The following is a 17461-nucleotide window of genomic DNA, read 5'->3' as shown; positions in this document are numbered from 1 at the left end:
GTAGCAGATACTAATCTAGCAGCAGAGAGGCTTCAACGGGATCTGGATTTAATTAGCGAATGGGCTGATACATGGCAGATGAAATTTAACACAGATAAATGTAAGGTAATCCATGCAGGGAGCAGAAATATAAAGTACAGATATTTTATGGGTTCCACTGAAATAAAGGTAGCTGATTACGAGAAAGATCTCGGTATGTATGTTGATGCTTCCATGTCCCACTCTCGCCAGTGTGGGGAAGCAATAAAAAAGGCTAACAGAATGTTGGGTTATATCTCTAGATGTGTGGAGTTTAAGTCAAGGGAGGTAATGCTAAGATTATACAATTCCTTGGTGAGACCAAGAATATTGTGTGCAGGTTTGGTCACCATATCTTAAAAAGGACATTGCGGCCTTAGAAAAGGTGCAGCGTAGGGCCACAAGAATGATTCCTGGTCTTAGAGCAATGTCATACGAGGAAAGGTTAGTTGAGCTAAATCTGTTCAGCCTCAAGCAAGAGACTCAAGGAGACTGAGGGGGGACATGATCCAGGTCTATAAGATTCTAACGGGTCTGGATGCTGTTCAGCCAATTGACTATTTCAATATTAGTCTAAATACTAGAACTCGTGGCCATAAGTGGAAATTAGCGGGAGAACATTTTAAAACAAATTTGAGGAAGCACTTCTTTACACAGCGTGTAGTTAGAGTATGGAATAGTCTTCCTGCTAGTGTAGTGGAAGCTAAAACCATGGGTTCCTTTAAATCAGAGCTAGATAAGATTTTAACAACTCCCCACATAGCAGACAGGTCTGGCCCAGATCTGGCGTCAAGCCGGCATTGCTGGCTGAGTTCTGGCATGGCAAGTGGTATGTCAACCAGATATGGGCCAGGTCTGGCAATGATGGCACTGTTTACATTATGGCATGCCAGATGTGGCCCGATTGTGGTTTGGTCTATGTGGCCCAGGCACATAGAAGACAGGTCTGGCCCAGATCTGGCGTCAAGCCGGCACTGCTGCCCAGTTAGCAAGCACATGTGGGCCGATTCTCGCTGAGTTGTGGCACATTCGGTTCACTGTCAGCAACGGTAAAAAATTGCGGGCCGATTGTGGGCCTAGCACGGCGAGCGTTTCTGGCTAACTGTCGGCATTTTTAATCTGGGCCAGAACCGTTCTGAGCGCGGCGAGCGTTTCTGGCTGACTGTCGGCATTTTTAATCTGGGCCAGAACCGTTCTGAGCGCGGCGAACGATTCTGGCTGACAGTCGGCATTTTTAATCTGGGCCAGAACCGTTCTGAGCGCGCCGAGCGTTTCTGGCTGACTGTCGGCATTTTTAATCTGGGCCAGAACCGTTCTGAGCGCGGCGAGCGTTTCTGGCTGACTGTCGGCATTTTTAATCTGGGCCAGAACCGTTCTGAGCGCGGCGAACGATTCTGGCTGACAGTCGGCATTTTGCGTGTCGGACGACTTTGGCTGACAGTCATCCATTTCAGCATTGGTAACATGATTTGTGTCGTACCTAGCCCTCACCTGGCGTAAAATTCTGGCCTGATGTCAGATAAATATTCTCAAAAAAATTCGAACCAGAACTAGTCTTAACATGGAAGATCATTCTGACTACAGTCTATAGGAGGGGTCACCAACATGGTGCCCGTGGGCACCAGGGCGCCCCCAAGGACCACATGAGTTGCCCACGGTGACTGTTCTAAAAATAGCACAACTCACCATTGAGCATGGCGTCTAAAATTTAATTTTATCCTGTTGATATTCTTCTTTAATCACATTTGCATTTATATAGATTTGAAAATGGCAATATCTAAAAGAAAGCATTTAAAACGCGTTTATTATACATGATTTAAGAAAAATGTATCAAACTGGTAGCCCTTCATAAGGCTCAGTACCCGTGAAGTAGCTCCCAGTTTCAAAAAGGTGACCCCTGGTCTTAGTCTATAAGAACATAAGAAATTTACAAACGAGAGGAGGCCATTCGGCCCATCAAGCTCGTTTGGGGAGAACTTAACTAATAGCTCAGAGTTGTTAAAATCTTATCTAGCTCGGATTTAAAGGAACCCATGGTTTTAGCTTCCGTTACACTAGCAGGAAGAATATTCCATACTCTAACTACACGCTGTGTAAAGAAGGGCTTCCTCAAATTTGTTTTAACATGTTCTCCCGCTAATTTCCACTTATGGCCACGAGTTCTAATATTTAGACTAATACTGAAATAGTCATTTGGCTGAACAGCATCCAGACCCGTTAGAATCTTATAGACCTGAATCATATCCCCCCTTAGTCTCCTTTGCTCAAGGCTAAACAGATTCACTTCCGCTAACCTCTCCTCATAAGACATTCCTCTAAGACCAGGAATCATTCTCGTTGCACCTTTTCTAAGGCAATATATATGAGGTTCTCATTTCATTATGTTGTATATGTAAATCTGCAAGATGTCACCTGGGTCTGTTCGAGCATTGGTAATGCTTTGTCCCATACCTGACCCTCATCTGGCATAAAATTGTGGCTGAAGGCTCTGTTCTCTATTATATCATAACCACTGTCTGTTTGGGATAAAGCCTATACTAAAGATCATGAGAAACACAATAAAGGGCCAATGGCTGACATACAAAAAGACTCCAAGCACCAGCTGTTGACATAGTACAGTCCCACTGATATGATAATTTTTTTGTTTAACATTGGAAAACCATTAAAACTTATTGGATATTTTTTGTTAACTACGGTATATCGTCAATCATTATTTTTCATCTGACATGTTTACTTAAAAAAGGAAAAGTAAAAACAAATGAAAACATTAATTTATCTTCTCTAAAATCTTGTCTTTTAAAAATATAAACCCGTTTGGAATACTTTGTGTATAGGGCTTTTCTATTGACCGTTCGGTATTTGATCATCTACGCTGAACAACCAATCCTGAAATAAGTGGGCGTTAACGTTTCAGTTTAGACCAATCAATGTCCTTTAGACGTCACTGCAACTTCCCCGGACTTTGAGGCTGTTGACGGCGTCGATCGACTTTAGATGGCTGATTCAGTTTGAATAATAACGAGCGAATTGTGGTAAGTGAAATATTTCAGTTACTTTTAAAGTTCCATTTAACCTTTTTAGTCAGAGATTTTAGCTTAAGATTCTGTCGGAACGGTATGTTGGGAATGATCGTTCATTTTAAAAAGTCGGTTCAAACAAGTCACACGCCTTGACATAATATTAAATACAGGGCTCTCGAGTTTAAATCAGATGTTTAACGTTAGATTACATCTGCAGAGCTCTCAAGTCTCACGTATTGTGTGTGGGACACACGCATTTAACACAACAATCTCCCACGCCAAACGACATTTCTCTGTCTGAGAAGTGATAAAGCTCGCGCCACAGCTAATCCAAACCTGCACCTTCTATTTTTTTCTTTTCATGGGGAACATGTCACTTCAGTCCACTGCTCCTTTGTTGCTGGTGATATCTGAAACTTGTTTGGTTAAAAATGAGCACCGCAAGTTCCAATTTACGACTTTGTGCATTTAATTCCTAGTGATGGAAATATATCCTTATATATATATATATATATATAAGGATATATTTCCATATATATATATATAAGGATATATTTCCACACTAGGAATTAAATGCACATATATATATGCGTCTAATTGATCAATCGACAGATTTATCAGTTATGCATGATCATAAGTTGGTAAAGTTGTGTGTCATATTAAAGTCACAGTAAAAAAAAAACAGGGATGAAATTCATATGGAACAATCATATATTCTGTGCAGTATTGGATGTAGCAGCCTTCTGGACAGTTACAGTTCAGCAATGAGTGTTTTTTATGTCAGATCAGAACAGATATTACATTTCAGATTGCATACATATATGCATACAACTTTGACGTGTTGTGAATTAAATGGTGAAATTAACAACCCTGTTTAAATATTGTTTACTTGTTCATGATATTCTGTCATGGACATAATGATTCATATCTCCTTATTTGTGTACTACTGTATGTGTTTTGGAATTGTTTTATACTATAAATGTTGGGTGCTGTCTTGATCTTGATGGTATGATTTATGTTCTATGCCTTAGAAGCAGGTGGCATTAATAGTTTTGTGTTGTGTGTTGTGGCTGCAAAATTCCTTAACTAGGAGTGCAACGGACCAGGAGGCAGAGAAAAACATTCAAAGATGGCTTCAGTTGGCACCTGACAGGGATGGAGGAATGAAGGAACATGCAAAAAGGGCAAATGACACTTAATTCCATTGTTTGTGATGTATTTACTTGTTTTGTATTTGGATTTTTTTGTGTGTGTTTTTGACCACCCAAATTTCACATTTTATTAACCAGTTTTACAGGGCCGTGTTCTTAGATATTTTGTATGTTGTGAAGTGCTTTAAACGCCTCATCTGTCTGTTGATGTTACAAAGTAAAGTGTAATTAAATATCAATCAGTGGTTTGTTGAAAAGCATTTATATGTTGTTTATAGTAAAAGTAAAAATAAACTTTATTGATATCAATTGTGTATCCATTGTGCTTTATGATGTCACTGGGCCTGTTATAGCCCAAATCAGGTAGAACCATGTCTGGGCCATCACTGGGCCTGTTATGGCCCAAATCAGAAAATCCATGTCTGGGCCGTCACTGGGCCTGTTGTAGCCCAAATCAGGTAGAACCATGTCTGGGCCATCACTGGGCCTGTTATGGCCCAAATCAGAAAATCCATGTCTGGGCCGTCACTGGGCCTGTTATGGCCCAAATCAGGAAGAACCATGTCTGGGCCATCACTGGGCCTGTTATGGCCCAAATCAGAAAATCCAGGTCTGGGCCGTCACTGGGCCTGTTATGGCCCAAATCAGGAAGAACCATGTCTGGGCCGTCACTGGGCCTGTTATGGCCCAAATCAGGAAGAACCATGTCTGGGCCGTCACTGGGCCTGTTATGGCCCAAATCAGAAAATCCAGGTCTGGGCCGTCACAGGGCCGTCATTCTTTGCGGTATCTGGGCCAAAGGAAAATGAATAGTGTGGGCCAGATCTGGCCCAAAAGAATTTTGCTATCTGGGTCTGAGCTATTAGCTAAGTTCTCCCCAAACGAGCTTGATCCCAGATAGCAAAATCTTTCTGGCCCGGATGTGGCCCACATCACGCATGATCATCTGGCCCACATACTGCATGGAATGACGGCGATTGAGCGAACCGCTCTCGGTTGCCGCATCAGGTTAACATCTGGGCCAGAGCTGGGCCTTATGTTAGCCACAAGTGGCCAGGCTCTGTCTGAGATCTGGCCCGGATCTGGCCCACGTACTGCATGGAATGACAGCGATCCCACATAGCAAATTTGGTATGGCCCGGATCTGGCCCACACTATGCGCTTACACCCGGCCCAGATACCACAATGAATGACGGCCCCTTGCTGGCCCAGATCTGGTTTGCCAGAGGTGGCCCACACATGGACCAGCACAAAGCCAGATGCAGACATGTTGGTGGCCCTGTTCTGGCCCAGAACAGTTTCAGCTCGGGCACCAAATGTCAGCCTATGTGTACCTTAATCAAGTCATGTAATACCTACTTAATATTAATTCAATATTCATTGAAATATTAAGTTACCTCATCATTCAAATAAAGTTGCTCTACCTTAATTTTTTTGTTTTCTACTCAGAAATGTCCATGCAAATAGTTAAAACACTTTCTTTAGTATTAGTACCTTGTTTTACTTAAGTCAGGGGAAATAAAAAACAAGAACCTCATTTCACAATTCAACATTTTAATAAATGTTAAATAACAATGATACTCATCATCACTCATTAATCCCCATGGGGAAATTGCATTTTATGTCTCCCTCAACTTGCTCTTTATAAGTATGTTGTCCATGAAGGACAGCCAATCATGGCTGTGCCCAGGGAGCTGGGGGTTATGGGTCTTGCTTAAGAACCCACAGACATGCTGAAGCTGGGTTTGAACTGGTGACCTTGCGATTACAGGCGCGCAAGCTTAACCCACTGAGCCACATAGAATACAAGGCCTCAGCTTTTTCAGTACAAGAATTTTTATAAATAAATTACTAATATCAACTCTAAACACAAAAAGCATACAATAGGTATTTTAGACATCCAGAAATTGTGCAAATGTTGCAAAACCAGTCAAGTAGAAAACAATTTGAATAGTGGAATGTAATCGTGTGCATTATATGTGTGTATGATCAGCAGGGTTTAAATATGAGTACAGTCAATCTATTTCAATACATCTATATTGTACAGCACAATACTATATACAGTACTATACACTATATACAATATCTATACAGTATCTAAGTAGTATTGCATGTATAAAATGTAACTAGAAAACCCCTTGTCTCATGCTGTCTTGCCATGCTTCCCTGAAGATAATACTTGTCAAATTGGAACGTGTGTCTTCTGTTCAACTAATTTAGCTGTGAAGCTTAATGAGAAATGGCGGAACCACAATTCGCATCAGTTAGCATAGCACCGCGCTAGCAGACCATAGCTGCTCTGGGTAAAATTGTTCTAAAACATGTTACACAGCAAATGTGCCAGTGTTAAATTAACACTGCATGGTGTTTAATGGGCCCACACCATTCAGTGTTACCTATAATACTTTACAGTGTGCAGTGAGTGTTGTTTTTACAGTATTAATATTTATTAACTCATATAGTCTTCAATTGACAACCTAGACTGTTAAGTCAATAAGTTGCCACCTCTTCTTAGATTGCAAGCCCATATGGGTGGCACACAAGTACAAAATGGGTGGCCCATGTCTGCCCCATTTTAATATGCACTCATTTGGGCATTCAGCTCTAACCCACCATAATAAGAAAGATTTAGATCAACATTGCCTTTTCTCATTTAAGTATGTCTATGATAGTTTTTTGTGAATAAGAAAGAACCGCTTAAGTTCATTTGTGAATCATCTGTGATATAAATTTGAGTGAAAAGTACGGCACCTGCCACCCAACACAGATTATGAAGCATGCCTGTGTCAGACAGCCTAATGTAATTATTTAACAGGGCTGAGAAAAGGTGAGAGCTATGTTAATGGTTGGAGTGCATTTCCGCTAAAGCAGATAGAATGGGTGGTGGCCTTAATGCTTTTAGACCACAACGTGGGATGGATGAAGAAATCAAATCATTTTGCTCATTTAATATTCAGATATTAATTAAGCTTAATTTTTGGAAACCCACCACGATTGAGGATGGTATGGCACTGATATTAGTCTTAAACACATTTTATTCTTAGTTGTGTGTGCTAGTTGGTTTGAATAGTGTTTTTGTTTTGCAAACTTCTCAGTTGTAGTGATGCATATGGTCTGTGTACTTCTCCTAGAGAGCCCAGGCATAGAAAAGGAACAAAAAAAAAATTGATTTTCCATAGCATATTCCTCCCAGCTAGAGGCTAAATCATGTCATCTAGTCATTGGCAAACACACAAGAGCCATTTCTGTGGTTTTTGTTCTCTTGCCCTATTCATCACAATCGCGGTGGATTAAAAAAAATCAAGTCAAAAACAGTATTGTGTCATACTATGCAAATATACATCCAGCACCATGGGTCTACAGTGTAGTGGGTAGAACCAGGAGCTGCAAAGAAAAGGGTATCACAACTGTCCTAACACCTTTCCGCATATATTAATCATCCAAGAACTGGACTGGCAATCAAATGCAGCCCCACCCCAATAAAATATATACCACTCTAGAGACATGTCCTGTAAGTCTCCAAAAATGTTTCCTTTGACCCGACACCAACATACTATAAAACCACCAGGACCGCAGTGCTTTAATCTTCAAGATCAGTCAGAACTGAGCCAACAACACTTCAACATAAGACAAGAAAAAGCTGTAAGGTCCTTTTTGGTCAGAGTCTTTCTCATGATGGTGGGTAAATCTGGGGTGGCTCTTCTGATCCTTATCACTTCTTGTGTACATATTAAAATGGGGCTGATATGTGGAGCTGGTGACTTAACAGTCTAGCTTGTCAATTGAACACTATATGAGTTAAATATTAACACTGTAAAAACAACACTCACTGCACACTGTAAAGTATTATAGGTAACACTGAATGGTGTGGGTCCATATAAACACCATGCAGTGTTAATTTTTCACTGGCACATTGGCTGTGTAACATGTTTTAGAACAATTTTACCCAGAGCACCTACGGTCTGCTAGCGCGGTGCTATGCTAACTGATGCGAATTGTGGTCCCGCCATTTTTCATTAAGCTTCACAGCTAAATTACTTGAACAGAAGACACATGTTCCGATTTGACAAGTATTATCTTCGAGGAAGCATGGCAAGACAGCATGAGAGAAGGGGTTTTCTAGTTGCATTTTACAAATGCAATACTACTTAGATACTGTATAGATATTGTATATAGTGTATAGTACTGTATATAGTATTGTGCTGTACAATATAGATGTATTGAAATAGATTGACTGTACTCATATTTAAACCCTGCTGATCATACACACATATAATGCACACGATTACATTCCACTGTTCAAATTGTTTTCTACTTGACTGGTTTTGCAACATTTGCACAATTTCTGGATGTCTAAAATACCTATTGTATGCTTTTTTGTGTTTAGAGTTGATATTTGTAATTTATTTATAAAAATTTTTGTACTCAAACGACTGGGATCATGTGTTCTGTGTGGCTCAGTGGGCGAATCGTGTGTGCCAGTGATCACAAGGTCACCAGTTCAAACCCAGCCTCTGTGGGTCCTTGAGCAAGGCCCTTAATCCCCAGCTCCCTGGGGACAGTCATGAGTGGCTGTCCTTCACAGACAACTTACAAAGAGCAAGTTGAGGGAGACATAAAAGGCAATTTCCCCATAGGGATTAATGAGTGTTATTATTATTTAACATTTATTAAAATGTTGAATTGTGAAATGCGGTTGCTTTTTATTTCCCTTGACCAATTTTGCTATGTGGGATGTGGGCCAGATCCGGGCCAGATCTCAGACAGAGCCTGGCCACTTGTGGCTAACATAAGGCCCAGCTCTGGCCCAGATGTTAACCTGATGCGGCAACCGAGAGCGGTCCGCTCAATCGCCGTCATTCCATGCGGTATGTGGGCCAGATGATCATGCGTGATGTGGGCCACATCCGGGCCAGAAAGATTTTGCTATCTGGGATGGGCCAAATGGCCTCCTCTCATTTGTAAATTTCTTATGTTCTTAAAACAAGCATTACATTGAAGGACTGACTAAAGCCCAAGAATAAATGGCTCAGCCTGTAATGAAGCTAATTAAGGAAGCTGAGACACAGTGGAATGACACACATGATATGCTGCAATGTCTGTATCAACAGGGGGAGCCTGTGGCTGCAGCTCTTTCAACACTTCAGACTGATTTGTCCCCAGTAACAGCTCATCAGTATGAGGCCACAGCACACTGCATAACATGCTGTCTCCTTTCTATGTAGCAACTATGGAACTCAGAGTATTGGGATCAAAGACACTCCCACTTATTCATAGGCTGCAGTTCACATTAAATGAAACAATGTGTCAGACCAGCAATGACACGGCCAGCCAACCAGGAGGAAATCTTTACAGTTTTTAGTATATAAACTGTCTGTAGCAGAAATAATGAGTGTTTTGTGTCTGGCAATACTGTTAGACCTGAGAAATAACTGCGCTCACACCCACTGAGTGGCAGCATTAACACGCATCTCAAATGCCGCAAAACAATGCAACTAAAATGCAGTTAGGGCTCTCAAGTCTCATGCATTGGCCGTGAGACACACATTTCAACCAGTTCACATGCTCACATGCCACACTTTATGTTTCTCACATTAAGAAGTAAGGAATAACGCCCACCAAGGTGTCCCTTTATAGAATTAATGGACGAGGGACAGGTATATGGAGTGGATTTTTCAGCTGAGTTCATAGCTGTTATGAGTTAAACAGAGTTAATAGCTAACCTACCAACCAATCAGAAAATAGCATTTGTTGTTGTTTCTGGGTAAATTCCAAAATAACTTACATGTGATCCCGCTGCAAGCACATTATTACATGGATGCACACACACACGGAGTGCAGACAACGTGGAAGAGGAAGATCTGATGACTGCGGTATTCAGGGCTCTGAAGTGTCACGCATTGACCTTAAGACACACGTTTTGGCCCTAATGTAATCTCACTCCAAGCTTTTGATGAAATTTGAGAGCCCTGTACAATGGGAAGGAGCTGTTGTGCAGTTGATTGCACAAATCGATTTAACAAGAAATAGGAGCTATCTTTTTACAGACTGCCGAAAACTAAGTATCGGACGTGGATCGGTCGTATACGGCCGATACTCCATCCATCTAATTAGGTATAGATCAGTGCTGATACTAATCTGAATATCGGATTGGTGCAACGCTAACTTAACCACTGCACAAGCGACCCCTAAATGCTCACTTGATTACTGCACATGCTGTGAACAGCCAGATGCTTGACATATCAGGCACCCTGCCCCGTGCTATAGAAATTGCAGTATCAATGGAGACAGCCGCTAAGGATACTCTAGAGCTGCAACAGAAGATCGCGACAGAGTGTAACACGCATAAGTTGGAAGCGACGCACGCGACAGATGCGCCCTGCTACAGATGTGGGAAAAAGTCGCACTATGCTTCTGAGTGCTGGTTTAAAGACAAAGTGTGTCGTCAATGTCAGAAATCAGGGCATATTCAGAAAATGTGTAAAACCCGCCCACGTGACAAAAAGTTCGCAAAGAATAAACAGAAACATAAAAACATACATGAAATGAATGCTACCACTTCAGACTCTTCCGAGAACGAGCTAGCATGCTTTGATATATATTCACTTAAAGAGGCTGACAGAGGAATCTTGTGGGTGCCTCTTGAAGTGGAAGGTGTGCCTTTTAAGATGGAGCTGGACACAGGATCTGTCCTGTCAGTGATCTGCTATAAGGATTATAAGGAACATTTTGCACATTGCATCCTGGAGACAGCCTCTGTAATGTTAAAAACATATACTGGTGAGAAAATAGCGCCCTTGGGAACAATTAATGTAAATGTGAAATATACAGGACAAATGCATAAGTTGCCACTTTATGTAATAAAAAAGGGGGTGTACCACTGTTGGGACGTGAGTGGCTGAAGCGGATACAGCTGGACTGGCAGTCAATCAAAGCCATGTAAACCCTAGAAAAATCAAGCAATCAGTCTATAAATAACAGTTTTAGTGAGCTGCTTTCACAGTATGCACAGGTTTTTCGGGATGGCATTGGCACATTAAAACATATGAAAGCCCAGATTGTATTAGAAGATAATGCAGTGCCAAGGTTTCACAAGGCCAGGCCAGTGCCATATGCCCTGCGCCCCAAAGTAGAAGCGGAATTGCAAAAACTGGAAAGGGAAGGCATACTGATGTAGGAATTAATAGCTCAAATAAATTTTAATATTCTCCACCAATATGTTTGAATTAATTAAAGTTTAATAAATTATTATTTAATGCTGATTATTAATCAATTGTTATGCCGAATGGTCGGCTCCTCCAAATTCAATTGTGGTATCCCTGTGAGTCTGTTAATGTGAGACTTAAATGGGATTCACTAATTACCAGTATCGCTTAGTAACCTGGGTTAGAAGGCTCGTCCAGCGAGCTGCATCACCAGGTAATTTACACGATTGGTAGCGAAGCTCCCCTCACGGCCAATGAGAGAGAGTCTTGCGATGTTTCAGGAGAGTTTGAGGTTCAGAGCGTGTAGCAAGATCGCACAGAGGCAGGAACTTAGTGTGAGTACTCAATGACGGAGGTTGAAGTTGTGTAAAAGACATGCATTTATTCCTAACTAACACTACAACTAACATAAGACAGACATTACACCTAACACAAACAACAAACACGAAATAACGGAATAAAACAAACAATGTAATTATGAAAATGCAATGACCGGATTTAAATGAGTAACCTTAAATGGGAAATACTGTTCTGCAAAGCAAGCATAGTTTGTGGAAACACGACCCTAAAGTCTTATAGCAGGTTAAACAGAACAGCTTAAGTGGTTAGAATGAAAGGAAGTTGGTTTACTTCGTTGAAGAGTGGGGGGGGGGGGGTCTTGGCAGTTGATGGCAGAGTTGCTGAGCTGATGGCACTCAGGAAGGCGCGGCGTTGGGAGCAGTGGAGTGGAGTCCCTTTAGATTCTCTCTCCTGGTCAAGCTTTGTCTTGGGTGCTGTTCTCTGTTCAGCTGGGCCTTCACCAGAGGGTTCTTGTGGGCTTCTCTCCTCCCGGGCTGATGGTCTTTTCCTTCGGGCTGGCGGTTATTCTCTGCGCCGCTGCTGGTTGTTCTCTGCGCCGGCTGGCGGTTGTTCTGCTCGCCTTTGTTCTGAGGTGCCAGGATTTTATGCTGTAAAGTTCATGAATAGGGATGACCAGGAATTCGACTCCTGGCCCAATGGCTGGCCATCCATTTGGCGGGCTTTCGGAAGGGGGTCTGTATCAGTCCTTTTGAGATTTATGGCCCGACTGATTCTCCCTTTACTGATGATTTTCATTAAGCTGTTATAACTTTTGATACATCCACTTTTATGGTAATCACTGACCAGATTTGGAATCAGGGGTGATTAACAATCAGTTTGATACCAAACATGCCATACCAGCTTCACAGGTACATACCTCATACCATCTGCATTAATTGATTAAACAATTAATTATTGTATCTATGTGTTTATGTATCTTATTATTGTGGATGCTCACTCTAAGTGGCCAGAGGTTTTCTGTACCACTAAAGCAACTGCCACAAAGACTGTGGAATTCCTACGTAACTTGTTCTCGCGTACAGGAGTACCAGAACAAATAGTAAGTGATAATGGTAGCCAGCTCTTATCTGACAAGTTCAAAACCTTCCTCAGGAAAAATGGAATACAGCACATTACCACAGCACCATACCACCCTGCAACGAATGGTCTTGCTGAGCGTTTTGTACAGTCCTTCAAACAGTCCATTAAGGCGATGTCATCTGAAGGAATATCACTACAGCACAAAGTGTCCAAGTTTTTACTGGCTTATCGTAACAGCACTACCGGACAATCACCTGCAATGCTTTTTCTAGGCCGCCCCCTGAGGTCTCGCCTGGACTTGATGAAGCCTGACCTACGTCGGCATGTACAACAGAAGCAGGCCACCTGGAATCAGAGTCACAAGTCACGAACCCTGCGTACCTTTCGTGTGGGTCAGAGAGTTTTGGCTCGCAACTATCGTAACAATGCCCGGTCATGGCAGCAAGGAGTCATTGCCTCACAGACAGGACCGTTGACTTATACTGTAGACATTGGGGATGATGTTGTCTGGCGTCGACATACAGATCAGTTGTTAGACACTACTCCTTCTGACGCCCGCCAACAGGCAGAAATTGCTCAGCCAACTTCATTGCAGGACATGGCTGTACCAGAGTGTGATGGTCAGGAATCCACAATCATCATAGACAATCAGGAGACAACTCCACCTGAGAGCCAGGAACCAGTTGGTAGTTCTAGTCCAACATGCACTAGACGTTACCCTAGCAGGGTTAGGAAACCTCCTAAAAGATTTGAATGTTAAATTTTATGTGTTGTTATAGAAAGTAAAAAAAATAAAAATAAAAAAAATGTTAGGAGATATATATATATATTTTTTTTTCTTTTTTTCTTTTTGATATAGCTTCAGTGCTGTGTGGGAGGAGTTGTTATGTATATTGTATTAATGGATCTACTTTTTTGTGGTGTATATATACGTATATATACATACACTGTAAAAAAAAAAAATGTTCAGCCAACTCAAAAATTCAAGGCAACATGATGCAATACATTTCTGAGTTAAGTCAACTCAGTTACAAAAGTTCAACAAATTACCTATAAACAGAGGTTCAGCTAACTTTGACTTAAGAGTTAAGGCAACACTAATACAAGTTAGATTAACCTATCACTGTAAAAAAATGTTCAGTCAACTCAAAAATTCAAGGCAACATGCTGCAATACATTTTTGAGTTAAGTCAACTCAGTTACAAAAGTTCAACAAACCTATAGACAGAGGTTCAGCTAACTTTGACTTAAGAGTTAAGGCAACACTAATACAAGTTAGATTAACCTAGGTACAAAGTTTCAATAAACTTAGATTGTTAAATTGTCAACACTATTTTGCAAGTTCTATTAACATAGGTACAGAGGTTTAGTCAACTTTGTTTGAGGAGTCAAATTAAATTTAAATAAACCTGCCTTGTTTAGGTGACATTTTAAGAGTTACTGTTTTCATGAACTTTTTTAAATAGCGAGATTCAACTGTAATATTTCAAGTTGCCTTGTTTAGAGTACTAAAAACATATTACCATTAGAACCTATAGGCTAAAAAGGAAACATTGGATCAACTTAAAATATTACTTCATTTTTTCAAACTTTTTTCAAGTTTGGTTAATATAATTTTTTCAAGTCAGTTCAACTTAAAGTAGTCAATCTAATACATTAGATTTTTGCACTTAAAACCAATAAAACTGCTCATTCTCAACTAATAAATATAATTTGAAAGAACTAAATAACCCAAAAGCCAGTTTACTGCAACAGTCTACTTTATTACAACACATTGTTGCATCCTTGTATAAATAGCTATAAACAAGATACAGTGGCCAGAAACAGTACCTTTTGTCTTTAGACCACAACTTGGATTGGAAAACCAATGAAATCATTTTGCTCATTTAATATTCAGATTTTCATTAAGCTTAATTTTTAGAAACCCACCACGATTGAGGATGGTATGGCACTGATATTAGTCTTTGCTACATTTGCTAGCTATTGATGTATACTAATTGGTCTAAGTACTGATGTTTGCATCCCCCAAGAAATCTTATCATGCTTTGCAGCTCATTCTTTCAAAGTATATCAATTATGGAGGTACATATGGTCTGGATGCATTTCCTAGAGTGTCTTGGCTGTGAATAAAAACAAAGCAATTTGTTTTCCATATCATTTTCTCTAAACCATAGAAGATACTCCATCTGAACTAGTCACTGGCAAGCAGACCGAAGCCGTTTATGTGGTTTTTGTTCTCTTGCCCTATTCATCACAATCATGGTGGATTAAAAAAAATTTTAAGTCAAAGGCAGTACTGTATCATACTATGCAAATATACATCCAGCACCATTGGTCTAAAGGGGAGTGGGTGGTACCACGAGCTGCACAGAAACTGTCCTGAAACCTTTCCAAATATGTTAATCATCGAAGGGCGGGACCTGCAATCAAATACATATCATTCTGGAGACACACCCAGTACGTCTCTTAGAGTTTTTCATCTGTCTTGATGTCAACATGCTACAAAACCACCAAGACCACAGCTCTCTAATCTCCAAGATCAGTCAGAACTGAGCCAGCAAAACTTCAATATAAGAGGGGAGAAAAAAAAAAAAAAAAAAAAAGCTCTAAGGTCCTTTTTGGTCAGAGTCTTTCTCATGATGGTGGGTAAATCTGGGATGGCGTTTCTGATCCTCATGATTTCTTGTGCGCATATTAAAATGGCGCAGCTAAAAAATTAAAGTTGAACACATTACAGAAAATTATATATCAATCCTACGTGAAACTTGTGACACTTTTTTCAGTGGGTTCTAATGGTAATATAAGTTTTTTATTACTCTAAACAAGGCAACTTGAAATATTACACTTGAATCTTGCTATTTAAAAAAGTTAATGAAAACATTAACTCTTAAAATGTCACCTAAACAAGGCAGGTTTATTTAACCTCCTGAGACCCGACCTAATCATTTATGTCCATTGTAGTGGGCATTGTATTTTTGCATTTATTTTTTCACTGATGTTGGGAAACGTATTTATTCTTGTTGTGCACTAAAGAGGACATGCTGTGAAATTAAAATAAGAATAAATTTGAAAAAATCTAAATTGCAAGATGTCTTATTTCCTCCAAAGACAAATAACCTACAATTGAAGGACATTTTTTTCCTTGGGTCTCAGGAGGTATTTAATTTGACTCCTCAAACAAAGTTGACTAAACCTCTGTACCTATGTTAATCGAACTTGCAAAATAGTGTTGACAATTTAACAATCCAAGTTTATTGAAACTTTGTACCTAAGTTAATCTAACTTGTATTACAGTGTTGCCTTAACTCTGAAGTCAAAGTTAGCTGAACCTCTGTCTATAGGTTTGTTAAACTTCTGTAATTGAGTTGGCTAGCTTAACTCAAAAATGTATTGCAGCATGTTGCCTTGAATTTTTGAGTTGGCTGAACCTTTTTTTTTTACAGTGTAGACAAATGTAAGGTACTCCATGTAGGGAGCAGAAATATAAAGTACAGGTATTTTATGGGACCTACTGAAATAAAGGTAGCTGATTATGAGAAAGACCTTGGTGTGTATGTTGATGCTTCCATGTCTCATTCTCGCCAGTGCGGGAAAGCAATAAAAAAGGCCAATAGGATGTTGGGGTATATCTCCAGGTGTGTGGAGTTTAAGTCAAGGGAGGTAATGCTAAGATTATACAATTCCTTGGTGAGACCTCACCTAGAATATTGTGTACAGGTTTGGTCACCATATCTTAAAAAGGACATTGCGGCCTTAGAAAAGGTGCAGCGTAGGGCCACAAGAATGATTCCTGGTCTTAGAGGAATGTCATACGAGGAAAGGTTATTTGAGCTAAATCTGTTCAGCCTCAAGCAAAGGAGACTGAGGGGGGACATGATCCAGGTCTATAAGATTCTAACAGGTTTGGATGCTGTTCAACTGAATAGTTACTTCAGCATTAGTTCAAATACAAGAACTCGTGGCCATAGGTGGAAATTAGCGGGAGAACATTTCAAACTGGATTTAAGGAAGCACTTCTTTACACAGCGTGTAGTCAGAGTATGGAATAGTCTTCCTGATAACGTAGTGCAAGCTGAATCCTTGGGTTCCTTTAAATCAGAGCTAGATAAGATTTTAACAACTCTGAGCTATTAGTTAAGTTCTCCCCAAGCGAGCTCGATGGGCCGAATGGCCTCCTCTCGTTTGTATAGTTCTTATGTTCTTATGTTCTTATGTATATCTACATATGCTGTTAACCGGTATGTGTGCGTATGTGCACGGATATAAGTTCTGTTTTACAGTTTACAGTTTAAAGTTCAATAAAAAGGCAAGGTATAGAAAGCGGTTATCTCACGGCTTTTCTCAATTTATTTAAAGTAGAATGTTGTAAGACACAACAGATTTGATTTCTCTATTTTTCAGATAGTAATTCCTCCTCTAATGGTGCAACTGCAGCATTGAAGATTACAGGTGGTGATGATTGCTTCCCCTTCCAGGGCTCAGCTAGTCCCCGCCCCTTTGTGTCTTACCACTATCCCCCGTCTCCTTTGGAATCCAATTACTTCCCCGCCTCTATAAAACAGAGCTGCCAATCATATTTTCCGGAAGTACAATCATAGCAAAATGGCCTCCACAGTGTTTTGTATACTCATGTGAGAGGGGGTGGAGTCTGCCAAGGGCACTGTGATAAAGACCCAGACAAGACACC

At 40.4% G+C, this 17461-nt stretch overlaps 1 long non-coding RNA gene across 1 annotated transcript; it reads left to right on the top strand.

Moving 5' to 3' along the window:
* The first annotated feature begins 1298 nt into the window (after positions 1 to 1298).
* On the top strand, positions 1299 to 4498 carry LOC140582365 (uncharacterized). Its single transcript, XR_011985308.1, has 2 exons — positions 1299 to 3050; positions 4129 to 4498. It is a non-coding gene; the product is annotated as an uncharacterized lncRNA (long non-coding RNA).
* The last annotated feature ends 12963 nt before the right edge of the window (positions 4499 to 17461 follow it).

Source organism: Paramormyrops kingsleyae, chromosome 24 (genome assembly GCF_048594095.1).
Source record: "Paramormyrops kingsleyae isolate MSU_618 chromosome 24, PKINGS_0.4, whole genome shotgun sequence".
Taxonomy (NCBI): domain Eukaryota; kingdom Metazoa; phylum Chordata; class Actinopteri; order Osteoglossiformes; family Mormyridae; genus Paramormyrops; species Paramormyrops kingsleyae.
Note: the sequence above shows the minus strand (reverse complement) of the source record. Positions and strands in the feature narration are given on the sequence as shown.